This window comes from Mus caroli, unplaced genomic scaffold (genome assembly GCF_978045245.1).
Source record: "Mus caroli unplaced genomic scaffold, Mus_caroli_1 scaffold_6, whole genome shotgun sequence".
NCBI classification, from domain to species: Eukaryota; Metazoa; Chordata; class Mammalia; order Rodentia; family Muridae; genus Mus; species Mus caroli.
Window position 1 is genome coordinate 3,534,984 of NW_028227261.1, and position 26,768 is coordinate 3,561,751.

A 26,768-nucleotide genomic window follows, 5' to 3' on the forward strand; every position below is an offset into this window, starting at 1 on the left:
CCCTGTGACCTGACAGGGATGGCAGGTGAGACACTCGGGTACTTACAGAGCCCATATGATGTTATGATTCTTTCTGGACATATGTAGCTCTCTGCTTCTTAATTCAAGGGGCTGGGAGAACAGCCCTGACACTAACTCTCTCCTTTCTTCACAGAGATGGATTGCAACTGAGGAAGAAAGCCTCCTTAAATCATCGCTTCCCTGCATTAGGGTAGTGTTGCTTAACCCGGTGGCTTCCAGCCTCTCTGAAGGCTGCCGCTTCTCTCTTGGAAGCCCAGTGTTAGAGAACATGATGGGTAGTAGAGGGGCCGCACCTCACATCTTGCATCCCACGGAGGTTAATTCTTCTCTTCGGGGCTGATGGCTGGATCCCAGTGGCTGTTTATTTATGATATTTACACTTAGGGTGCAAAGAACTTTCTGGCTTGGGGCCATTTATCTCATTCCTTCTGGAAGCTCTTCCTGTCGTTAACTAATGAGGAGATAGCTCTGTAAATAACACGAAGTCCTCCTGCCTGGATGACATGCTATAGCTCAGCGAGGACCACTGGTCTCCAATATCAATGAAAGAGCACACTGGCCAGGGGACTTGTTGACAAGACCCCACCTTGGGGGTCAGTATAGGAGCTACCTCCTATATACCAGTAGGTAGCCCTGGCTACTATCTCAGCTGGGGAAGCCGATGTATGGGAACTTGTACCATACCTGCCATTGGGCAACACACTTGGCCTTTCCTGTCAGGGACTTACACATTCTAATGTCATCATGGGAACAAAGGAGAAACTGAGGCACCTGCACAAGGCTGTGGGAGGGTCAGGATCAGCCTGTGACCATGTAGTAGATCTTGAGCAAACAAAGGCCTCCGGAGCTGGTTTCCAACCTGGATTTTAAGATCCTCTGCCTTGCGTGTTCCTAGGCAGGGGTGGGCCCACAGGTCAGAAGGCACAGAAGGAACCTTGCCAGGATTGCTCTGCATCTGATCCCTGTGCCCAGAGACCACCTCCCTCCTGGCTTCGGTTCTCTGTGGATCTGTTCACACAAGCATATTCGGTGGGCCACAGTAACCCAAGACTCGGCCTGAAGCCATGGTTAAATCGCATTTCCTCTGTGGGGCTTAATGTCCCCAGGAGCTTCTAACATTCGCAGTACTCCTCCATGTGCCAGTGACATTGCCCTAGTGAGGGATCCAGGGACCTCACTTCACACCGCCCAAGTGATTACTATCTACTTCTGAAGCTGTGAGAACCAGTCAGTGACTATGTGACTATACCATTGAGCCATTTAGATGTAATCCTGCAGCCCAGCAAAGTGTCAATCCTCAGGCCACGCCCCCAACCTCCCCACCAGAAACCCTGGAGGTGAGGCCCCACCCACTGAATCTTCCCAAGCCTTCCTCAGGTGGCCACACCACGTGAGCCTCTGGGTCTCATATCTGGGCAGCATTTGTACAGTTTAGCTGCTCTGAGCCTTCAGGCCCTGAGGCCTCCTGGGTTTTTGAAGCCTTGGAGTCTTTCCCAGGCCCATAGTAAGAAAATAGGTAAACTCAAATGCCCAGGGCACTAATGTTTCCCAAGTACAGAACTAATCTTCCATCCGGCTGACTTATAAGGCTCCAGAAGGGAAGCAGGATTGGGATCCTGCCCTCTGTGTTTGTCTGGAAATAACAGGAAGAAGCAAAAACGCTTAGCCAAGGTGAATTAGAAGAAAGACCATGTATGCTCTGTACAGCCAACATGGTGGAAAAGGTCACACCTCCCCTCTTGGAGATCCAGCACAGTAGCATGCTGTCAACTGCTGTACCCTGGCCACAGGAACCGGCTGTACCAAGGAAGGGTGAACATCCAGGAAGGGGCTATGTTGGATGCTCTGCACCAGCCTCACAATGCCCACATGAACAAGGCTCAGCGTGGTCTTCCTGGGTTGACCCAGGAAGTGATTGGGGGCCATGTAGAGCATGCAGGGCATAAGGCCCACCATCAGGTGGCGGCAGCATCTCTTCAGGTGATGGATGGTGCCATCTCTTGGAAGTCAAGCAGGGAGGGACCTCCCCAAGAGTGATGCTAGGGCATGGAGGGACTCTTGAGAGCATCTCTGCCAGATGAGCCATGTTGGGGAGCTAGAGTCAAGACCTTCCGTTGGGATCCCGTTTACTGTGCCCTTCTATGCCTGTTTGGCACTTTATCCCACTGCCCCCTCGGTAAACCAGCTTCCAAATGCTCCTGACAAGCCTGAAGGATTGCTAACTTATTGCCAAGTCTACACTTCCTCCAAACCTGGAAGGCAAAATGTCCAGAGACCACAGCTCAGAGAAAATCACTGGTATGGGACCTTCTTCTATGCATTAGCCTTTCCAGACAAGGGCTTTGGAAAGTCTGAGGTCCCTCCAGCATGACCCCAGCATGACCCAGTTTGACCCCTATCAGAACATAATAATCATGTTAGCCAATTTAGCTTGAGGCCCTGTGCCCACTGTGTGACCAGCTCCCTTCCCAGTGGAACCCTCAGTCACTGCTCCACACCCACAGACAGGCAGATTATGACAGCAGAAATCAGAAGGTGGCCTGTGGCTCACCTCTTAGACTTGGGGTGCGCTAGCTCCTACTGAATCCAGAAACCTTGTGTTGTACTTTCCCATATCCACCTCCCCATGCATGGCTGAAGCTGAAGACAATCCCCCCCGCCTCCCCAGGAGTATATGGCTTACCTAACTATAACCCCAAATGAAGCTTTCTTCTATAGGTTATCTTGGTAATTATGATGGCTAATCTTGGTTGTCAACTTGACTACCTGGAAGGAAGTATAATCCAGAAATAGAGTGCACACCTGTGAAAGATTTTTTTTTTTTGCTTGGTTTGAAGTGGTTGAGTCCACTTCTGGTCGGGACCTACCTTTGAGACAGGAAGACACACAGTTTTAACCTGCATCTTGAGATGGGGGGAAAAACGCACCTTTGTCCTGGGCCATATATAAGGACATGGAAGAAGGAGGCTCTGTCTTTGCTGGCTTGCCCTTGCCTTGGTTGCAAGCCCATCCCTCCACTGACATTGGAACCTTCTTCTTCAGGATTCCAGCGTCTCCCGAAGACCATCTGAGACCAGCCTCGGAGACTGGGCAGCTTCTGGATTCTTGGTTTCTCCTTCACAGCCAGCCGTTGTTGGATTTGCTGGCCTGCAGCCCTGATACTCATTCCAGCAATCCCCTTTCTATAGAGAGACTCTCATTCTATAAACACTGTTACCCTAGAGAGCCCTGACTAATACAGTCATGGTGGTTTATCATAGCAAAGCAATGAACATTCCCTTCCTTTCTCCAAGTAGTCCCCACACGGAGGTTCTGCAGTTATGATTTCAGCAAAGGGGACAGTTATAGCCCAGCCCCTAACAGTTCCCTGCTCAGTCACCCGCTCAGCAGGCCTCCTTGCAGAGCAACCTGAGCTCTGAGCTCGCAGCATTCACCAGATGGACGGATGATGCTCCCTTTACAGCAACTTCTCAAGAGAGCTTTGCTTGCTTGCTTGCTTTCCTTTTAAGCCTTTTCATCTGGGAGACTTAAGGAAGACAAAGAGAAAAGCATTGTGACTTAAACTTCTGGATTCCAATAGAATAAACCTCATTAATTTGGGCTTATTTTAGGAAAATATTCTAGGATAGGAAAGACTTTCGATTGAAGATTCCTTCCAGAAGTTTTCCTTTAGTGGATTAATCAATCCTGTCAAAGATGAGAAGACCCATTTTATTAAGCTGACAAAAATCCCTATCAATTACCCACTTTGTTGGTGTGCAAAGAGCTTGCTGGGCTCCTGACTCCTTCTGCCCTGAGCAGTTAACCACAGGTTCCTCTTTACCAACCTGCCTCCCACTGTTGGATTTGGGTGGAGGTAGGGGCTCCAGGTTCAAAGGAGGCCAGGCAGGGTGGGGCCAGGCAGTACCTGCCCAGGCAGAGCATGCCCTAGGCTGGGCGGGACCACAAGCAGGGCAGGGCCCCAGGATGGGCGGGGCCCAGGGAAGGGCGTGGCCCCGGACATCAGCTTTCATTTTCTCTCTCTGACACTCACCTCTCTGGATCGATGCTCCAAGTCAGTTCAGCAGAATCCCCAGGAGATGTGTCAAGTGGAAGCCTGGGGTTAAAAAAAAAAAAAAAAAAAAAAAAAAAACCGACTGTAATCTCCGATACATGCCATCCCTCTGAGATCCCATAAAGCGAGGAAGCAGAGGCAAGGCGACTTGGAAACAGCGTCTTTCCTTCAAGTTAATGGGGCCCGGTCGTTAAAAGGAGCTTGTTCGATTCTCTCAGGTTTTGCTTGCTTTTAAAAGTGGTTTTCGGCTCCCAGCGCGACAGTTAAATATGTCAGCAAAGCTTCTATTTAGTACTGCCAAGCACTTCATTTTCATTAAAAAGATGGCACTGTGAGAGAGACCATCAGGGCAATCCATACCGTGGGTGTTATATTCATAGGGGCAGACCATGGCTTTAAAAAGCAGAAATCGCCCAGGTCTGCATCTCTGCGTCGCCCACGTCAGCCCTCACCCCACTGGCTCTCATTACTGGCTTCCGTCTGTCTTCCCACCAAGGCCACAGTCTGGGACTTGGTCCCCATGTGTTCTCAACCACCCCCAACCGGTGCTCGCATTAATCTCTGACTATGACACTGATGGAGCCGCAGTTCGGCTGACTTCCTCCTCTAATAACCCTTTTAACACGTGTCCCTTAATTAAGAGAAGCAGCTTCGTTTGGTGTGCTGCCCCTCTTCAATCTAATCAGAGTCCTGAGGGCTCAGCGCCACTCACAACACTGGGCGGTCTAGAGCCCAGACAGCAGCCAGAAACCGGGGTCACACCTCTAAGGCTTCAGCCTCACACAGCCTGCAATGTGTGGTGTCTACATCCAGAAAGGGTAACCAAACTGAAGTCAGGAGCACCCACGGAGATTTGCTCTAAGGCCACTCAGAAAGAGATAACTGAGCGTGCATTCGAACTCAGAACTGCCTCTACTCAGAGCTACCACCTCCACACTGCCTGTGGCAGAGCCTCCCAAAGGATTACTGAAGACAGAGACACTGAGGTCACAGATCCTGTTTCCCAGAGTCCTCGGGGGTGGGGGTGGAGCATGAGAAACAGATCCAAAACTGAGAGGAGCCGGCTTGCGGTTCAGTCAGATAATTCAATTTAAATGGATCTGCTCAGACATTGGTTTTAAGAGTATCTTTGGAGGTTCTTGTCTTGTATGTCAGAACCTTTTTATTTATTTTATTTATTTATTTTTATTAATTTTTAACCCTATGGGTTTTGCATGTATTTTATAGTTCCTGGTTTTGTGTTTTTATAGGATTTCTGAATGTGCAAGCTAGAGTGTATCTGTATCTTTATCTGTTTCTTGTGCCTTTTGGGGGCTCTCTTTCTTCTGCCTGTTTGGTCCTATTCTGAGTTGTTTGTTCTACCATATCCTATCCCCTTAGATGCTCGATTGTTTTCCAATGAGAGAGAGAAACCAGGTGGATCTGGATGGAGGGGAGGGGAGGGGAGGGGAGAGGAGGGAAGGGAAGGGGAGGGGAGGGGAGACACAAGGAACTCAGAGGAGCAGAGGGAGGGAAAACCATAATCAAAACATACTGTGTTTTTTAAAAAACTATTTTTTTAAAGATTTATTTATTTATTTATATGTAAGTACACTGTAGCTGTCCTCAGACACGCCAGAAGAGGGCGCCAGATTGTGAGCCACCATGTGGTTGCTGGGATTTGAACTCTGGACCTCTGGAAGAGCAGTCGAGTGCTCTTACCCACTGAGCCATCTCACCAGCCTTTTTTTTTTTTTTTTTTTAATTTTCAATAAAAGGAAAACAAACGTTTTAAAAAGGTTTCTGCTTCAACTGGGAAGATGTTAACCATCTGTAAAACAAGCAAACAAACAAACAAAAACTGGAATATGTTTGCTCTGCAGACATGAGGAGCTGAGTTTGGGTCAAAAACCAGTGCATACATGCAATTGCGAGGCAGAGACAGGAGGATCTCCAGGGTTTGCCGTTCAGCCAGGCTAGCTGAATAGGAGAGCATCAGACTCAAAGAGAGACCTTGACTCAAATGTCAAGTTGGTTTGAGGGAGGCACTTGACCTCAGACCTGGACACACACATGGGCACACGTGGTTCCAGGCTCTGTCACTCCTCTGGAACAGGTGGGGTCTGCAGTCTGCCTTTTACCTCCTCAGATACAGCAGTTCATCAGACCAGGAAAGGGTGAAGCAGAGTCCTGGACTAGTAGGAGCCACAGAACTCCAGTCCAGCCAGGAATGGATGTATCGGTCCACCTTACATTGTGTAATTGAGCTGCATTTTGGGGCCTCCATAGAGGGAGACACACCAGAAAACTTCTGGGGGTGTGTTGCAGTTTCTTGTCACTTCTCTGGACTAGGGCTGATTGACAGATTGTCAGCTGACACAGGCACACATGCTGAGGCAAGACCCAGGGAGGACGTATGATATTTGGAGGGATATAAGTAGGACTCGATGGACAGTGACGGAGGCTGAGCCTGGCTTGCTGGTACAGCTAGCTGTGCAATGCTTGTGGGTCTCATGACTTCTCTGATCTTTGCTTCACCGCCAAGAGAGGCACAGCTGAGAACTTCTGGCGTTCCCCCAGGTCTCTCCTGGTGACTGGTGCTAAGGCTGAGGCCTGGCTGTCTCTGCTAGGGAGTGCCACAGCTGCAGAGTCATGTTTGCTATCCCGACTGTCTCCTGGTGTAGCCGTGAAGTGTTTGTGAGTGGATGGAGCTGCCGCTGCTGACCTGTGAACTGATCTGTCAATTTCCAGACAACACAGATGGGATTTGCTCCAAAGAACCGTTCTAAACAGGTTCACTTCCCCTGTATCCTTTCTTTTTTACTTCTTCTGGTGGGTGGTGGGCTACAAGGGAAGTTAAGGCATTTAAGAACCATCATTAAAAATAGGGTTTGAAAACATTAAACTTACACAGGTATGATGGCCTGAGTCCTCTCGGTGTGGACCACAGCAGCCCACAGGGGGGAAAAAAAAAATGTGGTAATGAGCAAACAGCTCAGCCACTTCCTTCCCAGCATCAGGACTGAGACGTGAACATTGAAACATCACATAAATAAAATGAGCGTGGGTGTAGCAGATATAAAATGATCTGTTAAAATTTTGAAGATGAAAATACGGTCATTAAAAACAATAAGTGTACTGCAAAAAAAAAATAGTCAATCGGTTCGCTTTTTCTGGAAAGCACTGCTGAAACTCAATCAACTCACCTGACAAACCATTACTGAACACCTGCTGAGCGCGCGATGCTGGGTGCTAAACGCGAACCAAACAGGGCAAAAATCCCTGTCTGTTCTCAGGGGCTGGAGAGGGGGCTACGCGCTGGGACGGGGGCTGGGTGAGGGATGGATATGAAAGCTGTCAGCGCTGAAATGGAGTCGTTTCTGTCAAGTTCCAACAAAGAAAGCTGGGAAATACAGAGAAGAGAATCGCACAGAAAACTCACCTGGACTCCTCCAGGGCCGAGGCTTACCCAGAAGCCACCGCTGCCTCACGGCAAAGCACTGCGCAGACATCCGCACCTCAGAGATCCGCCATGTGATTAGCCTTTATGGATAAGGATCATGGTATCGAAATATTACGTGCAAAGACTTTCTAACCTTTAAAAACTTCGCTTGCCCTGACCCCCCCTCACATCACACAGTTCACCAAGGCTCACCCGCCCTCACCCCAATGCTATTCCTGACCAAGCTTAGAGCATCTCCCTCCATCTGGTCTCTGGGTTGGCTGAGGCTGCAGGAAAGACAAGTGGGTCCATAGGGAGGGAGTCAACTCAATGACGGCAAAGAAAGCAGATGGTAAACCACACCTATGGTGGCCATAATAAGCCAAAAGGAGACAGAAACTATAGAAGGAAAAGGGGGCAGAAATCCAAGAAGGGACTTAAGAACGCATTTACTGTACTGCTTCAAATCTGAGGACAGAACTGGCTAAAAGCGGCAGATTCCTTTATACCCCAGGAAGATGATGTTTGCAGGTAAACTAATGTGCATGCAAGACTTGTGACTTGGAGCACTTATTCTAAATGAAGATAAATGGTTTTGTTTGTTTACTTATTTGTTTCTATTTTATGTGTTTGAATGTTTGGCTACCATGCATGCAGTACCCTCAGAGGCCAGCAGGGGGCGGTGGATTTCCCCGAAAGCTGGGTGGTTATGAGCTGTCATGCGTGTCCTGGGGTTTGAATCCCAGTCCTCAGCAAAAGTAGCCAGTGCTCTTAACCACTGAGTCATCTCCCCAGCACCGGGAAACAGATTTTTAAGAGTTGAATAGGGCCAGAGAGGTAGCTTAGCAGGCAAAGACACTTTCATGGAGCCTCAAAACGTAACTCAAATACCTGGGATTCACATGGTTGGAAGAGAGAATTGACTCCTGCAAGTCCTATGACCTCCACACAATGGCACTCATAAACAGTGAGTGTTACACACATGCATGCACACACACATGCATGCACATGCATGAGCATGCACAACATACATGTACACGCATGAATACACATGCATGTATACACATGAGTACATGCACACACACATGCATACACATGAGTCTAAACACGTGTGTGTGTCTCTCTCTCTCTCTCTCACACACACACACGCACACACATATATCTCATACCCCTTCCTCATATGGTATGTAAATATTCCATAGGCTGCAGTTTGGCAATTGAGGTCATACAGTCTAAAACCATGGTTTGTGTGCACAAGTAATGAAAATCACTTCACAGTGCTGCTGAGCTGACAGCTATGTTACAAACAGCCTTTATCAGATGCAGCCCATTCTCATAGACATAAAAATGCAAATGAAATACATATCCTCAGATCAAATGCAGTAATAGAAGTTTCAGAATGAGAGAACAAAGAAGATAGCACTTGAGAAAACAAGAAAACAAAATATAAAAAGTTTACCCTAGTTTCTGGACAGAATAAATAATATTTTTAAAGATTTTCTTTTTAATTTTTAGCTAGGTACATGTATGTGTGTATAGATATATACACATGAGGACACACACCAGAGTCTAGAAGAGGACATCAAATCCCCTGGAAATAGTTATAGGTGGTTGTGAGCTGCCTGTCTTGGGTGCTGGGAACTGACTCAGGTCTTTTATGGGAGCAGCAAACACTATCTCTTTATCCCCAAGAATAAATAAGATTATATTTGCATTTAAACACGGAGAAGAGAAGTGGAAGAAGATCTGAAAGACAGAAAATCTACAAGAAACAATATAATCTGACCATAGCGGACCATTCACCATCAAAAAATAAAATAAAATTAGAAGCCTGGGGCTGGAGAAAGGACTCAGGGGTTAAGAATGAAAATGCACATAGTTAAAAAGAATAATTCTTAAGCAGTTTTTAAAAATCTCTTTAAAAATGTGATGGGAAAATAATTGTCAGGGTAGAATTTTATACCCAGGTAAACTATCATATACAAGCAAGAGTAAAATTAAGATGTCTCCAGTTGCAAAGAGATTAAAGAATTTGTTTTCCCCCATCTACTACTATGCAGAGGGACTTCCAAAGGGTCTATTTGAGGGTCACTTCAGTAGCAAGGAAAATGAGCTCAGAAAAGTGTAACTTGCAGTGAACATTGGGACCATATTGCCTTGTCCTGGCATGGCCTGGGTCCTCGATGTTGAAGTAAAGTCTTTGTGCACTGTGTAAAGATTATCCTTATCAAATGCTGATTTCTAAACCAGAAGACATCTGATGACAGGCCAGACTGTGGTATTGTTGGGCATCTCCTGTAAACAGTATTCTCCATCATCTTCTGATTGGTTAAAACAAAAAGCCTGTGGCCTATAGCAAGAAGCAGACTAGTAAGGTGGAACTTCCAGAGAACAGATTCTGGAAAGGAGTCAGGTGCAAGAGATTTGGCCAACCAGAAAAGCCAGGCCTGGAAGGAAGGTGAGGTAAGTGACCAGCCATGTGGTAGAACTTGGTATAAATGGGATAATGAATTGCAAGCTAGTGGGAAACAGTGCCTAGCTTTAAGGCCAAAAGCATATAAACATATGTAGTCTCTGTTCCATCATTCAGGAACTGGGCAAACATAAAAAGGTCCACAGTTACATGTAAAATCCTAAGAATGAGGGAATGTAGAAAGGACAGGAGAGACACCACAGACACATAAACACAGTGCTCTCTCACGTGGAGCATCCCCCAACACCAGAAACTCAGCTTGTTTATTAGCACAGTTGAACAGAGAGGTGGGACCTTGCATGCAACTGAGCAAGGAGGCATGGTTAGCTGGCCTCAGTAGAAATGTTCTCTGCAGGGGAACAGTCTGAGGGGGTGGGAAAGCTACAGTGGGCTTTTCCTGCACACGCCATCCACAGCTACACATAAGCAAGGGAAGGCTGAGCACTTCTAAGGCACTAGATGGTGATACGACTGTGTGCATGTCAATGACATTCATTCTCTCTGGATTTGTTCCTTGTTCTAGGAGATAGACTGGATGGCGTTGCATCCCCAGGAGATGAGCACTGACTTCCATGCTGGTGACATCTAGCTCAGAATAGCATTTGTTGTTTCTTTTATTAACTCAGATAGAGGTCTGCCCATAATAGAAGCATTGTAACAAATGGACAGACACACAGAAAGACACAGAGAAAGAGAGAGAGAGAGAGACAGAGACAGAGACAGAGACAGAGAGACAGAGAGACAGAGACAGAGAGAAACAGAGACAGAGAGGCAGAGAAACAGAAAGACAGAGACAGAGAGACAGAAACAAAGACAGACACAGAGACAGAGAGGCAAAAAGAGACACAGACAGACAGACAGACAGACAGACCGACAGACAGAGTCAGATAGTACAAGGCTGTGATTTCCAGAGTGGAAGTAGAACCACCTTATAGTAATTGAGTACGCCATCATGAAGCTGTGTACACACACACAGAGGAAGTTGCTGTGAGCAGTAGTGTGCTCTCCGGATCCCAATGTGAAATTGACAGTGATGGCTCCTCCCCTGGGGGAAGATCCACAGGCCAGCCAGTGGTTTACTCCCTGAGAGCTTCCAGAGTCTTTTGCTTGCTACTCAATAAAGGACGCTTTTCAGATATCTACAAATCACACCCAGGCCCCCTGAGAGGGTCACCTCCACAACTGTATACAAACACACTACCAAGGATAGACCTTGTTCCAAATCCGGGTCTTTCTAGCTTGTCTTGTGCGAGAACAATCTCCCAGAAAATGAGAAATCTCACTACTGGCAGAAGTGATTCCTCTCTGTCTCTGTCTCTCTGTCTCCCCACCCCCCACCCCTGCCGCCATTATCCCCTGTTCTGGCTTTATTCTGCTGTTGCTGAAATAAAACACTCCCGACCTAGAGCAGCTTAGGGAGGGAAGGATTTATTCCATCTGAGGACTCCAGCTCACAGTCCATCACTGAGGGAAGGCAGGGAGGGAGGCATGGAGGAGCATGGCCTATGGGCTCACTCACACGTTCACACCAGGCCACACTCAGCTGGGTCCTTTACACATCTCAGCCTAGAGAATGGCACTGCCCACAGTGGAGACAATCCCTCACAGACACGCCCACAGACCAGCCTGATAAAAACAGTCACTCAGACTCTCAGCCTTGTCAGGTTGACAGTTAGTGTTTCTAGGACACCATCTAATGGAGTAAACAATGGAGAATCCAGTAAGAGACACACTGCCCCTTCCCAGTAATTGCTTATGCCATAAAAGGAAACCCCAGGGTTGGCCCCAGGGCTTCAGCTGACCCCTGCCCTGGATGCTAACTGAATCCCCACCACCCCATGCTTCTGTGGAGTAAACTTTGGTGGCAAAGACCTCCTCTAGCGGAATCCCATCTGGAGAGGTCAGGAGTACTGGAGGGAAAACCCAAACTTTGAACCATGTCCTTTGCTGGAGACTCAGCGTCCAGGAAGATCCCCCAAAACAATTGAGACAGAGTGGGGGAGTCCTACATAAAGAAGGGAGGGTCCATCCAAAGTGACCCTCCTGGGGGCTCTGGACTGAGTTCTCTTCCCAAGGCCCTGGAGTACTTGCTGGACCCAGAATCTGCAGGTTGCAAGGGAACAGCAGCAGGCAGATCCCAGCCCCCTCATACACAGTGACCTCCTCCTAGCTCTGGAGACCAGTTCAGCTCAGACACCTGGACAGCAGAGAACTCCCCTCCCACCTCACAACCAGAAGAGAAGGTGCTCATGAAAGATGGGAACCTGGTCCCACCAGAATCCTAGACCCTCCCCTCCTCCTCCTCCTCAAACCATGGGAAGGTAAACTTGGGACGGAGCCAACGCTTGGGTGGACCCCACCCCCACTCTGTCACTGGAGGGCTTGTTTAATTAGGCCAAGTTGTTCAGTGAGGTAGGTGAAAAGTCTTACCCACGGGCTACTCTAGTGTACAAACTGCTAAACAATTCAGCAAGCTGCTTGTGTTGACAGATAATTGCATCTGACACCAGCGAGCGTTCTGCCTGAGCCTCTGCTGGCTCCAGAGGGAAAGACGCTGCCCGCCTTGTGGGCTGACCATGGGTGACTGGTGCTGCCTAAGTCTGGAAGACAATATGCTAACCAGGGCTAGGAAGATTCTGGGAAGGACCTAAGGATTCATGAATCTGTAGCTGGAATTAGAATGGTCCTAGCTAAGGAGCCTCAAACAGCGAATACTCTTGACCTCACAGGGATTTATGAGAAGGAAACAGTCATAAACTCGGGAGAAGATCGCAAACATGGCTCATTAAAATGTTCACAACAAGAATGGTAAGTGGCCCTGCTTATCCAGCCTTGAGAGAGTAGGCACGCAGGCACTCCGGCCCAACCGCTCACTCTGGCCGCCTCTCTCCCTTCTGGTGAGAAAGCCTGAGGCCTCCCTTGAGCTGGGGTGGCCTTGTCTCTTGTTCGTAATGGATTGCAAAGGGGAAGCACACTTAGGGACAAGAATACTGCTCAGGTGTCATGACTGTGGTGTGGTGGTTTGAATAAGAATAGGCCATAGGCTCATAGATTTGAATGCTCAGTCACCAGGGAGGGGCGCTATTTGGAAGAATTAGGAGGTGTGGCCTTGCTGAAGGAGGTGTGGCCTTGCTGAAGGAGGTGTGGTCTTGCTAAAGGAGGTGTGGTCTTGCCGGAGGAAGTGTGGCCTTGTTGAAGGAGGTGTGGTCTTGCCGGAGGAGGTGTGGCCTTGTTGAAGGAGGTGTGGCCTTGTTGAAGGAGGTGTGTCACTGAGGGTGGGCTTTGAGGTTTCAAAAGCCCATGCCAAGTCTCTCTCCCTCCCTCCCTCCCTCCCTCCCTCCCTCCCTCCCTCCCTCCCTCCCTCCCTCCCTCTCCCTCCCTCCCTCCCTCCCTCCCTCCCTCCCTCCCTCCCTCCCTCTCTCTCTCTCTCTCTCTCTCTCTCTCTCTCTCTCTCTCTCTCCCTACACACTACTATGCTCCGCTATGGGAGTCTACAGTGGACTAAACCTCTGAAACTGGAAGCCAGCCCCCCCAGTTAAATGCTTTCCATTATAAGAGCAGCCATGATGGTGGTGTATGTTCACAGCAATAGAACACCAAGGAAGACAGCCAGCTACCTTGTAGCCATGAGGCAACAGGTTGAAAGGGGGAATGGAGAGAAAGACCTAGGTGTTAAGAGAATGCAGAATTTGGACAATCCCTAGAGCTTTGTTAGAATAATTGGGACTCATGTGTGCTGCAGCCCCTGGCTGGAGAGAGGGGTACTGATGTTAGTGAGCACTCTGTGTGTTGGGGGGGGCGGGGGGGCAGCTGGCATGCATCGGCAGAAGGGGCCATATTTCTATGCCACCCTGCTTTCATTGTCGAGGTCTAAGGAGCCCCAAGAAAGGGTCTGAAGCTCCCCAAAGCTGAAGCAAGTCCTGAATCACAAATTCCTTGGAACTTCCAGGGAAGGGGACCTAGCATTATTCTACAATATCAAGGACACATCATCCAGGGCCACAGACCACAGAAGGGACTTAGGGCTGGGCCCAGGAGCCTCTGACTCTGTCCCACTGGCTTCCTGTTCCCCTGGAAACTGAGGATCTGGAGCTAATGGGGCCCACATAGTCTCCCCTGTGCTGGCCAGCTCTCTGCGCCCAGGCAAAATCTTCTAGACCTGCTCCAACCTTCCAGAGGAAGCCTTGCAGCCTGGAGGCAGACCTCCAGAGAGGCAAGGCAGAAGCCTATGGCAGAGTGGAGGGCTCTGGTCTATACCTGCCTCCTCAAGACCCAAATATACAGTAGGCACCCAGTACATGCTCAGGGGCCTTGCTACTGAGCAGGAAATGGCTGCTGGCTGATAATGCGACCAAGGACAACTGAGAGAGAATGGGGCAGAAGAGTGAGATCCAGAAGGCAGCCGGGTGTGGTGGCACACGCCTTTAATCCCAGCACTCGGGAGGCAGAGGCAGGAGGATTTCTGAGTTCGAGGCCAGCCTGGTCTACAAAGTGAGTTCCAGGACAGCCAGGGCTATACAGAGAAACCCTGTCTCAAAAAAAAAAAAAACAAAACAAAACAAAACAAAAAAAACACCAAACAAACAAACAAAACAGAAGGCCTTTAGTAACGTTACAAATTTTGCATATAGGAAAAAATACTGTCAAAGATAAAGACTGGAACCCCATCTCCTCCTCCCACCTCAGTCCCAGCTGAGAGGCACAGGTACACAGGGCATGCTCAGAAAATCCTGGGCTGAGCAAATGAGCTCCAGAGTCGAAGCATAGCATCAAGTTCCATCCCTGGTCCAACACGTCTGGACTCACTAAACTTTCCCCTGGGCTTCCCCAAAGTCCTTCCTAAAGGTGTAACCCTTCTCAATAGACTCTCTGCTTGGCTTGCTATCGTCTATGTGTCTCTGTCCAGTACTGTGTTCTGTGAAACAGGATCTAGGACCCTTGGGTAGTGCCCCCAGACTCTCAATAGCATCCCCATAAGCACTCAAGTCATGGGTGTTGAGTATAATTTCTGATCTGTCCACAAAAAAGGAAATATCACCTATGCATAAAAATGTTTGGAACCAGGCATGATGGCACCTCCCCCTACCTTTAATCCTAGTACCAAGTGAGTCTCTACAAGTTCCAGGCCGGTCTGGTCTATTTAGTGAGATTGTGTCTTTAAAAATGAAGAAAATAAAAAATGTTGCTTTTAAGAACAGTTTCACACACGGGGAGATGTTTACACTGTAATGTTATATTAAAACAAAGTTGAGATCTTAACCAAGGGCATGATAGCGTTTGGGTTTTGCGATGCTTTATTTCCTAGACACAGAGAGGAGCACGCAGATAGACAGGAAACCCTGCCTGTTTCCGTTGTATGGTGCTTTGTTTCTCAGATACAGGAAAGAACATAGAAGATAAACAGAAAATCCTGGCCTCCCTTTGAAACGGGATCAAGGGAAACGGATTTTAATCTTTATGGTCCTTTATATACATTACCTCTGCGGTTTACAGCTTTCTTGTGGTGAGCACGGAATACTTTTAAGATGAGAGGGCACCAAAATAAAGCAGCTTTTATGGATGTCAGGTACAGGGTGTGTGTGGCTAAGGCTGCCTCGGTTTCCCCGGTGTGTCACAGCTGTCCGTAGCACTGGCCTCTTCTGTCCCAGGCTTTTTTTTTTTTTTTTTTTTTTGGTTTTTCAAGACAGGGTTTCTCTGAGCCCTGGCTGTCCTGGAACTCACTTTGTAGACCAGGCTGGCCTCGAACTCGGAAATCCGCCTGCCTCTGCCTCCCGAGTGCTGGGATTAAAGGCGTGCGCCACCACGCCCGGCTCTGTCCCAGGCTTTTAAGCACACGTGACTTAGCTCAGGGAGGGGGAGCCTCCTGTTTCATAGCTGTCCTGCTTCAGACCCTCCGACTGCACATAGGGACATGGTGTTGGCAGAAGCAGGTTTAGTTGAAATGATGAAATGGTTCTCTCTGAGGGTGTGTGCACTGCACACAGGAGCCTCATGGTCTATAAGAATCTACAAAAAGCCACCTCTCTGCGTGGACTTGCAGTAGTGACCTAATGCTGGTGCCAGGTGAGGAAGCCACACCCACCATGAAATGGGCCTCTGCTCTTCCCAGAAACTCAGTGGTGGGAGGAGGCAGGTGACAATGAGACAGGAATGCATTTGCAGCCGCCATTACTGGGACAGCTGTGCCCTGTCACCTCTGAGAGGACTTGACCTTCAGGTGTGGACGGAGGATCAGAGAGGCCTGAGCCCCACCCCTTGACTCTAGGATCCCACAGTAAGAGGTCAGAGTCAGAGTCAAGAGCAGAACAAGACTTAAATAGTGGAAGACTGATGGAAGCCACATCCCCCAAGGACACCTCAAGAGCGAGGATGAGTCTGGCCACAAAGCCTCCTGCTCTGAGTGCTGGAAGCCAGGCTCTGCCCTGGGAATCTTCGAGAAAGCTGGTCAGGGTCTGTGAAGACCCAGTGGCTCTCAGGTTGGAGTTGCACCCCAAAGAAGGCGGCCCTGAAACCTCCTAGGGTGGCTAGGTCTGACTGTTGAAGCCTAATGCCCCCAAACAGGAAGCCTCCTGCAGTAGCTCTAGGGCTTTTCTTCAGGATTTCCAGTCCTGTTCAGAAAGTAGGTGAGACACTGGGGCAGGAAGCCTGGGTCCCTCTCAGAGGTCCCCAGACAGTGGGCGAATGCTGAGCAGAAGTCCGTGTTGGAGAGAAAAAGTGTGAGGAGCAGAAACAAAATTATCCCTCGGGAAGGGATGTGTTAGCAGAGAGGGGACACTCACTGACCAGGGAGCCATGATTGGCCTTCAGGCAGGAGAATATTAGAAAGAACCAAACACCAGATCAGAGATAACATGGCAGGGTCTTAAAGGAAAAGAGGCTTCAATTCAAAACCTGGAGGTGAGATAGTTAAATAAATAAATAAATAAATAAATAAATAAATAAATAAATAAATAAATGCAAGCTTAGATGAGCTGCTGTCATTTGGTAATATGGCCACTTGGTTTTTTACTCAACAAGGAATAACTTCACATCCACAAACTAACGGGACTTAGCGGAGTCCCATTAATCTCCACCACCATCATTATCACCATCACCATCATCATCGTCATCACCATCACCATCATCACCACCACCACCATCATCACCACAACCATCACCACCACCATCATCACCACCACCATCATCACCACCACCATCATCACCACCACCATCATCACCACCATCATCACCACCACCACCGTCACCACCACCACCACCATCATCACCACCACTATCATCATCATCACCACCACCACCATCATCATCACCATCACTATCTTCACCATTACCATCATCAGGAAAAGGAAAACAGGAAGCTGTGTGGGGCAATGGGGTAAGGAGTAGTAGGGTAGGTGGAGGGAGAGGGGGGAACGTATCTGAGCAATGCACAGGGTATACCTATATTAAATTTTCAAAGGATGAATAAGATATTTTTTAAGGAGAATATCTCAAAGTGAAAGGTGATGCTGTCATGGCAGAGAGATGGGGGTTGGGAAGGATAGAAGAAAGAGAAATCTCCAAAACAAAGAAAAACATTTGACTTTTGTGTCTTGGGAGGGGAGGCAGGGAGTTCCTCATCCTGTGACCTTGTCTGGAGTAGCCTTCCTGACCAAGAGCATGGAGAAGCCAGGAATTGGGTAGGGACACAGATTAAGGCTGTGGAGCCGCAGAGAGAGGTCTGCAGGAGCTGGGCCTCATTTCATCAGGCTGTGGGACAGGGCTGCTTAGAGGGAAGTCCATGCTGTGAGAGCTGAGAACTGGGGCAGGGAGATCCAGCGCTCGCTCTGGACATGGCTGAAGCAGCACCCTAGCCCCATTGACACCTACAACCAACAAACACATGCTAAGAAGCCAGGCCTGCTATCCCAGCTACTCAGAAGGCTGAGGCAGGAGGATGGCAAGTTCAAGGCTGGTGAGACCTCCATCTTGAAATAAAGGGTTTACCAAAGGGGGCTGAAGAGCGTAGCTCAGTAGGAGAATGCTGGCCTGTGACTCACAGGATCTGGGCTCAGTTCCTGTCCTATTCAGGTTCCTGTGGCTGTGATCCAACACCAAGACCAAAGGCAGCTCAGAGAGGAAAGGATTCGTTTAGCGTATAGCTTACAGGCCATCACCAGTGGAATCCAAGGCAGGAGCTGGTTGATGCAGAGGCCATGGAGGAACGCTGCTTACTGGCTTGCTCCCAACGGCTTGCTCAGCCTGCTTTCTTACACAGCCAAGGACAAATACAACCACCAAACCATGAATGGATGAATGAATGAATGAATGAATGAATGCGTGAATTTTAATCAACTTGGTTTTTGGACAATATTTTTTTTTAAATACTATTTCCAACCTCCATCACTCCTGAGCCCAGTCAGCCTGAGAAGGTAAGGTTACAGCCATCCCAGAATGAGCTCACTGCTCTGTCAGGCTGAGGACACCAGGGACCCCCAGCACCTGGCAGGCACAGAGAAGGATCACTAGAGACATAATTTGACCTCAGGTCTAGACATTGTGTCCTGAAGCACTCTTTGGCTGTCTTAGTAACACAAACTGCCCCATGCCAGTTCCACTACACTTCACACCTCTGTGGTGGGCCCTGGTTTACAGGAAGTATTAACCAGACAGGAGTCACCATGACAGCCAGTAACATAAGGCAACCCAGCCTTCGGAGGCATTTAGTGTGACCTGCGGTGGGCACCCAGCCAAGCCCTCACACATTCATTCAGCAAACAGTATCTCATGCCTGGGCCTGTACCGGGCACTGAGGTGACAATGGTGTTGGTGTTGAAGAGCAGACATAGCCGGGGTGGCTGTCACAGTTGGCCCTTGGAACCTCAGGACAGACCTCACCATCCTGAAATTCTTTGCAATGGAGCCAAGGAAGCCCTAGAAAGCCAAGCTGGTACATGGCATTACCCTCTGCATCATGCCGGATCATGTTCTCCTGGAACTGGGTCCAGACATGTTGATTGGTGGGGTCACTGATGTCCTAACCGTGGGCATCCTTGCAGGGCCCATCAATCTCACCGAGCCCTCCACACCACAGCATAAAACACACACTGGAGCCGCCTTTAATCCCAGCACTCGGGAGGCAGAGGCAGGCGGATTTCTGAGTTCGAGGCCAGCCTGGTCTACAAAGTGAGTGCCAGGACAGCCAGGACTACACAGAGAAACCCTGTCTCGAAAAACCAAAAAAAAAAAAAAAAAAAAAAAAAAACACACACTGGAAAATCAGCTACCGGTACAAACGGTCAAGCTCAGAACCAAGAGAAGGAAAGACAAGCCGAGAAGTGGAGCCACCTGCTGCCTCTTGAATTCCTCAGGAATGGGGTCGGCACCTGCAAGGTTTAAATTTTCCAAAGGCAAAGAGAACAACGATATTAATAAAAGCAAGAGGAAAGTAATCTAGTCTATGGTGGCCGAATGCTTTACACTGTATGTAAAATACATCATTTTACGGCTGCATAATAAAAGCCCCAACATTAATCACAAGAGGGCTTGGTGCTGGGCACCGTTCCCAGCTTTTGCCAGGCCATCTGCCAGGGAACTCTTGAGATGGCCGCAGAGTGGTTTGCCACGGGGAGAGAGGCCCATGGCACTTCCAGAAAGAACAAAGCAGTGAGCATTTTCCATCAGCCCCATCTGAGCTCAGGGAGACTTGAAGGAGGGAGCCCATGAAGCCCAACGTTTTCACACCGGGCCAGCGGCATTCAGACAGCCATCCTTGGCCACTGATTTACTGCATTTCATAAACACTGGCAAAGTGTAAACTACGATGCCCAGATTGAATTTCAGTTCTACAAAGAGCTGGAAACGACACCCACCCTACGTGCCACTCGGCAGGGAGTGTTGCTATCACACAAATCTACTCTCTCCAGGTGATGGAACGAAGACATTGACATTGCAGGCTGCCCTGCCTTGCCCTGCCCTCCTCTCTGGATTCAGAGAAAGCCACTGGTTCCTTCGGATACTAAGTACCTAAAGGACAGGGGACGCCATCTTTCCAGGAATGAGGGCACACATAGCTGCAGCTATCCTCCTGCTCCCAGCCTGACTCCAGAAAGGGTGTTGACCCCTCACGGGGTGGTGGTGGTGGGGAAATGGTCCAGCATTGTCCTTGCAGTGAAATCGGGACTTTGCTGCATCTCTCTCCCCTAATGGATGAGAGTTGTTTGGTACGCACCACCAAGTGGGAGCAATTAAGTTATCTTATCCTCCCAGTAGCTAGGGAACCATCAAACGCTGCCTGCCATCTCATCCGAGGCCGAACCAGGAAGGAAGCCCACGCAACTAATACAGTTAAAACTTGATTCCAGCACTCTGGGGAGGAGCCTAGCTGGCTGAAAGGCGTGGCCCTGGGCGTGGCTGTGGGCGTGGTCATGGGCGTGGCCAAGGGGGCTCTTGGTATTGCTGATGCTTCAAACTTCTTTGCAAGGAACGTATGCCCCCCCCCCATCTCAATGGTGTATGTTAACCACCTACTATGTGCTATACGCATTGTTCTCAGTTCTAGGCAGAATGAAAGACAGAAAGGGCATCGGCCCACGTGAAACTTACATACAGAATTATATCTCCTGACATGAATCCTTTCTTTCTTACGTGGCGTATGAGTTACTTTGTTGTGACAAAACACCTGACTAAAGTGATTTGAGAGAGGGATGTTCGCCTGGGCTCGTGGTTTCGGGGGATTCCATATCATTTGGGCAGGGAAGGCATGGTGGCCAGAGACAATCCATCTGTGGCAGCTGGAGGGTGTGGCTGCTTATTCACACCACAGAAGAGAGGAGGTGGAGAGGGAACCAGAGCAGGACAGACAGGGATATAACCCTAAAAGTCCCACTCCCTGGAATCCACTTCTTCCATTCTGGCCCCACCTCCTGAAGAGTCCACAGGCCCCCCAAATGCGGGGAACCAGGTGCTCAAACACATGAGCTTTGGGGGAGTGGGGGATATTTCACATTTGAATAACCACAGGAAGTTTCCAGTGACATTCAGTCCACCATTATGTGTTCCCAAAGCACTTGCCATGTGCACTTGCAGCCTTGTCTAGTTTTAGCATGCTGACTCTTATTCCTTTCCCACAGGAGTTAATGGGAAGCCAAAGCATCCAAGGTCACACAGCTTAAGGCAAGGGCAGGGAACTTTAGTAGGGTCAGTAGGACTGGGGGGTGGCCACTGTGGTGTGTCTGCACCATCCCAGGGACTGGAGGACAAGAGGTTGAACTAGGCAGGCTCTGTCTAGTTGCCAGGTGAGAAGATGAGAAGGGAAGACAGATGCACAGGGTGGACATGTGTGCTGACCACATTAAGATGCACAGGGTGGACATGTGTGCTGGCCACATTAAGATGCACAGGGTGGACATGCGCGCTGACCACATTAAGACCCAACAGGGGGTGGAGAACTGAAACTTCACCAAGGGTAACTGAGCCCTGTTCCGTGTTGAGACAGATGCAGAATGAAGTCTAAGGCAGGAGAAACGAGACTTCACTACACGAATATAGGGCCTGAGGTGGAGTATGGGTAGCAGCTTACCATGAGATTCAAACCTCCCATCTTAGAGGGAAGGTCATTAAAGAGACAGTGAAAGAAGAGGTTTTCCAATATAGCATCCCACAGGAAGTCGTGCTGAGGCAGAAAATAACTCAAAATGGCTTCCGGAAGTCCCTGAAATTGACCAGATTCTCTAGGTCCCTTTCCCAGCATAAATAAAGAATAAAAACGCCTGAGAGTCACCCTTCGGCAAGCCCAAGGCCTAGAAAGAGGCTCAGACCAGCCAAGCTACGAAAGAAGCAGAGACCAGCTAAGCTGTCTGGAAGAAAGGAGACAGAGTGAGCTTCCATGGAGACTCAAACTAACTGAGTTACAATCTGCGGAGGCACAGGCTGTGCACTGAGCCTCTCCAAGTCTCCATCTCTCCCATGAGCTCTCTGTCACCCACGCTGAGGCGGGCTTTGGTGATACAGCTGTGTTTGATCATTTCTGCTCCTGTAATTAACCCCAATAAAACTCACTGCTGCACCAAGTTGGACCACAGTGGTGGCATCTGCCCTTTGGTTTGACATCAGTTCCCTCTCAGGGATTAGCAGGCAGTTTTTCCCATCTCTCCAGGAAGAGTGTCACGGGGTATAGGAGAGTTTGGGGGTAGCTACATATATGCTTTAGAACTTGTCAAACTTGAGCCTACAGAGTCCAGGCTCTGAGATGTGAACAAACCTTTAATATGGCTGATATTTACAAAGAATCTTCGTTTGCCTGCTCCTTGGGGCCCTGCCCCAACCTGCAGCCTACATATCGTAGTTTAGGTTACCATCTAGTTTCATTTCCTTTACAGCAATAAAGTAACCTGACAAGATGCGACTTCACGGAGAAGGGGTTATCTTGGCTCACAATCCAAGGCTACAGTTCACCATTGCAGCGAGGTCTCCACAGTCAGAGCTTAAGGCAGCTGCTTGCTTCACAATCATAATCAGGCAGAAAGCAACAAACGCAGTCATGCTTGCTGGCTTGTGTGCAAGTCAGCGTTTCCACTCACACAGTTCAGCACGCCCTGCTGGGGGATGTCACTGCCGGCAGTGGACTGAGTCTTCCCATATCAGTCAACACAGGCATGTCCACACGCTAACCCAGTGTAGACAGTCCCTCACTGAGACTCTCCTCCCAGTTGTTAATAGATTGTGTGGAGTGGACAACTGAAGCTCACCAGGACCCTGTTCATTTCACATTCCATGAGACACCCATGCTCCCTCATCCACAGTAAACACTGGGGACATAGAGCACTGTTTCCACATTAGGAGATCTCAAAGAGATGGTCCCTCCATCCAGGTGGTCAGATCACAGAATTCACTTCACCCCTTGTGGAAGAGTGTACAATCAAACTACACTCTTCAGGAGTGCAGAATCAAGATCATTGACACAGAACTGCCCTGCGGAATAAAGGATACTGCCAGGCTTCAGCATTCAGGGCAGACCTAAAGATGAGCTTAATTAAATTCTCAGTCATAAGAAGAGCCCCAGCAAAACCAGTGAGCATTCTAACACATTATACCAACAGAAACCAACACTAAATCTAACCTAACCTAACTCAGATCCTAAAATAACCATAGCCTTGAAGAGGTCATTTCAGAGAAGTTGGGAAATTCCACCAGACCCCTGAGCACATAGGCACCCCTCCCATCCTGGAAGAGACAGGTCAGAGTATGTAGGCCAGAAGGGAGAGGTTGGTTAAGCCCCTATTACCTCATTCTCTAAAGACCAATCAGTTAAAGGGTGCATGTTCCACCAATCATATTGTGCCTAGTTGATGATGCTCTATTCTGCCCCTGGAAACTGTATAAAAACTCAATGAACAGGCCACTGAGGGTCACCTGCCTCTCCTTCATGTGCAGGGTGAGCCCAACGCATTGGAACAATAAATTCCTCTTGCTTTTGCATCGATCCTCAGCTCCGTGTTGTTGACTCGGGTGGTGGGGGAGGGGTCCCCACTAGCCAAGGCTCGTCAGAGTCTTACAGCCTAGCCCTAAATTCAACCTAATCCTAATCTAAGACTAACACTAACCATAGAATTTCTACACATATTGCAGCATCATGAGGCATTAAAAAAAATCCTAACTAACCTTACCCTAACCTTAATCCTAACCCTAGCCCTAACCCTAACTCTAACCCTAACCCTAACTCTAACTCTAACCCTAAACTAACCCTAACTCTAACCCTAAACTAACCCTAACCTGATTTTATCTCTAACTCCACCCTAACCTAATCATAACCCTATCTTAACCATAATCCAAGCCTAACCCTCTACATAGGAACAGGACCCCAGGGAGCCTCCCTCACTTTCAAGGAGACACTGTAGCAGTTGCAGGCTGACCCTAATCCTGGCGCTAACCAATAGCACGAAATTCACGAACTCCTCAAAGCCTACGTCTTTTCCAGGAGTACTGTAATAACCTGGATCTTAACTTCAAACTCAACCCTATCTGTAACCTTCACTTTAGTCCTAAGCCTAACCCTGACCTTAACTGTAACCAGTAACCCAGGCACTAGCCTGAAATCTCTAAAGACTCCATGATTCCAAGAGACATTTTAACCCTACCCAAACCCCAGACTCAACCCTAACAAATAATCCTAACTCTATGGGGTTGGACTGATGACTCAGCGGTTAAGAGCACTGACTGCTCTTCCAGAGGTCCTGAATTCAATTTCCAGCAACCACATGGTGGCTCACAACCATCTGTAATGGGATCTGATGCCCTCCTCTGGTGTGTCTGCATACAGGGATTATATATATATATATATATATATATATATATATATATATATATATGTGTGTGTGTGTGTGTGTGTGTGTGTGCATACACATTTTATATATATACATTATATATACATATATATACATTATATATATACACATATATACACACATATATACATTATATATACATACATTATATATATATACACACATATACATACACACACACACACACACACATATATGTGTGTGTGTGTGTGTGTGTATACATATATACAAATTCTTTTTTAAAAAATCCTAACCTTAATCAGCAACTCTGACCTTGGCCCTTACCCTAATTTTAGCTCTGACATCATGAGCAGCAAAACTCTCTGGGAGGCTGAAGCCAACAACAGCAAGCTTTGGGGTCATAGTTTTTATCCCACATCCATGTGTTCCCCAGACCAACTGCCTGCTAGACCAAACCAGTGTCTGAGAAATGCACTGGGGCTTGTGGCTCCAGCGGAGAAAAATTGAATCCTCTGGGGTCCTCTGGGGCAATTGGTAGCATTAAGGAAATTACTGGCAACAATCTCTTAAGACAATGACTGACAAGTAGCCTCCCAAGCTGTGTCAACCCCTAGCAGTTTCTGTGACTCCGCGGGAATATGGGCTACATGATTCTTGCCAGCTCAGCTCTCCCCTTTGCTGGTATCACTCAGCCAGCTCTGGGAGGGAGGCAAGAAGGTACCTGCAATGCTCTCTCCTCTTAACATTCCACCCTGACTCTCTCAGGTCACCATGCAGCCACACTCAACTCCCAATTACCTTCTTGCCCCAAATTAGAGAGGGAGACATAATTGTAAATGAGATCCGACAGCGGACAGCCTCGATGAGCAGGCCCATCAGAGGGGGCTCCCCTTGCTAATCATGTTTGCTGATCGCTAGCTAATTGCTGGCATTCAGCAGAGAGGCACCGCACTCCCTTCACTTAGCAGTGGCACAGCAGTGAGAGGTTGCTGAACGGACGGCTGCCCCACAGAACGCAGAATGTATGGCTTCTCCAACTCCCTGGTTTACCAGCTGCACCAGGAGGCTGTGAGCAACAAGGGGTTTCCCCACTGCCTCTTAGCTCTGTCATCTCCGGCATCTCCTAACTGTAGGGGTGGTGTCGGGGCTCTGGAGAAGAGCTATCGTGTGCGTCTGGTGTCTCCATGCACAGAGGCTAGCTCAGCCCCTCTCAGTTGTATCATTTGGGTCTCCCGTGGTGCATATTGGTATATCTGTACTGTAAGATGCATGTTCAGTTACATGCATGCATGTGTGTGCTGTGCACAGTTTGAGGCACACATAAAGAAGCTAATCACTCCAACTCCTTCCACGCTCCCTTTCCCAACAGTGCTCGTTAGCCCAAGCTTTCTCTAGCCTCCTCCTTATCTCTCTTCTGGTCTTGCACCCCTAAACAGTATGTTCTTTGATTTTTGTCAGCTTCTGACTTTAACATAAATACACTGAGCCCACATGCTCTCCGGCTAGCTTTTCCTAAGGACTTACCTGTGTTTGTTCTGAGCACTGCCATTCCTCGGTGTCTACACTGGCTCCTCCTGGGAGAGCTTATAGCATGCTCACCACGATTCACCCATCATGATGCTGTCGATGAATGCCTGGGTTATCTGCTTTCTTCTATTACAAATAAGCTCATTCTTAGCACATGTGAGGCCTGGAGCTTCCTGGGAGGACGGAGATGGACATGGAATTACTGGGCTGTGAGATAAATTCTTTTCTTCTATTGTGAGTGTTGATCAGGCCCAGCAGGAAGCAGGTTGTCCCATGAAGAGGGCTTAGTGAACAGACACTTCCCTGAAAGGGAACCAAGGTAGTGAAGGATGCTGATACCATCCCTGGGGTGAAGGGGTGGAGCACAAGTATGGGCAGAGATTTGTCTCACTGGAAACACAAGGGGAGGACCATTCAGTAAGGGCTTAGGTGGAGAGGGGCACCCTGAGGCATCAGGGGAGCCTTCCAAACTCACTCCTCTCTATGGAAGCTGTGGAGATTAAGCAGCAGGTGTGGGCTAGTGGTGAATCCTACAGGCCAGCCTGTGACAGGAAAGAAGAACAGGAGGGATAGAGGACAGCCAGCCCACGAGACTCTTACCTCACCGGTCAGGGTAAGGTCAGGGTAAGAGGGTCCCTTGTTCTTATTTAATTTGCATCTCCAGAGGTACTAATTAAGGCTTTCACATAACTGTTAGTGGGGAGCTCTGTGAAACACCCATATGTGACACTTGCCCACTTTTCTTGCTGATCTGCTGGATTTCTATGTGGGCACTGGGAACCAAACACCGTCCTCTGACACAGCAGCCAGTGCTCTTAACTCTGGTCCACCTTGTGTTGTTTCAAAGGACACGGGGATCATGGAAACACAGTACCAGGAAAACACAGTCACCTGTAACTTTAGCTCCAGGAATCAAACATCCTCTTCTGGTTCCTATGGGCACCGCATGCATGTGTGCGTAGACATACACACAGGCAAAACACTCATATA

At 48.5% G+C, this 26,768-nt stretch overlaps 1 long non-coding RNA gene across 2 annotated transcripts; it reads right to left on the minus strand.

The window, feature by feature from the left end:
* Nucleotides 1-3,149: 3,149 nt before the first annotated feature.
* On the minus strand, nt 3,150-26,026 carry LOC147004048 (uncharacterized). Of its 2 annotated transcripts, XR_015047220.1 has the most exons (4): nt 25,776-26,026; nt 7,497-7,597; nt 4,055-4,117; nt 3,150-3,547 (listed from the first exon to the last, which is right to left on the minus strand). It is a non-coding gene; the product is annotated as an uncharacterized LOC147004048 (long non-coding RNA). The 2 variants fall into 2 exon arrangements; XR_015047221.1 differs by lacking the exons at nt 3,150-3,547; nt 4,055-4,117 and adding an exon at nt 6,788-6,898.
* Nucleotides 26,027-26,768: the final 742 nt, after the last annotated feature.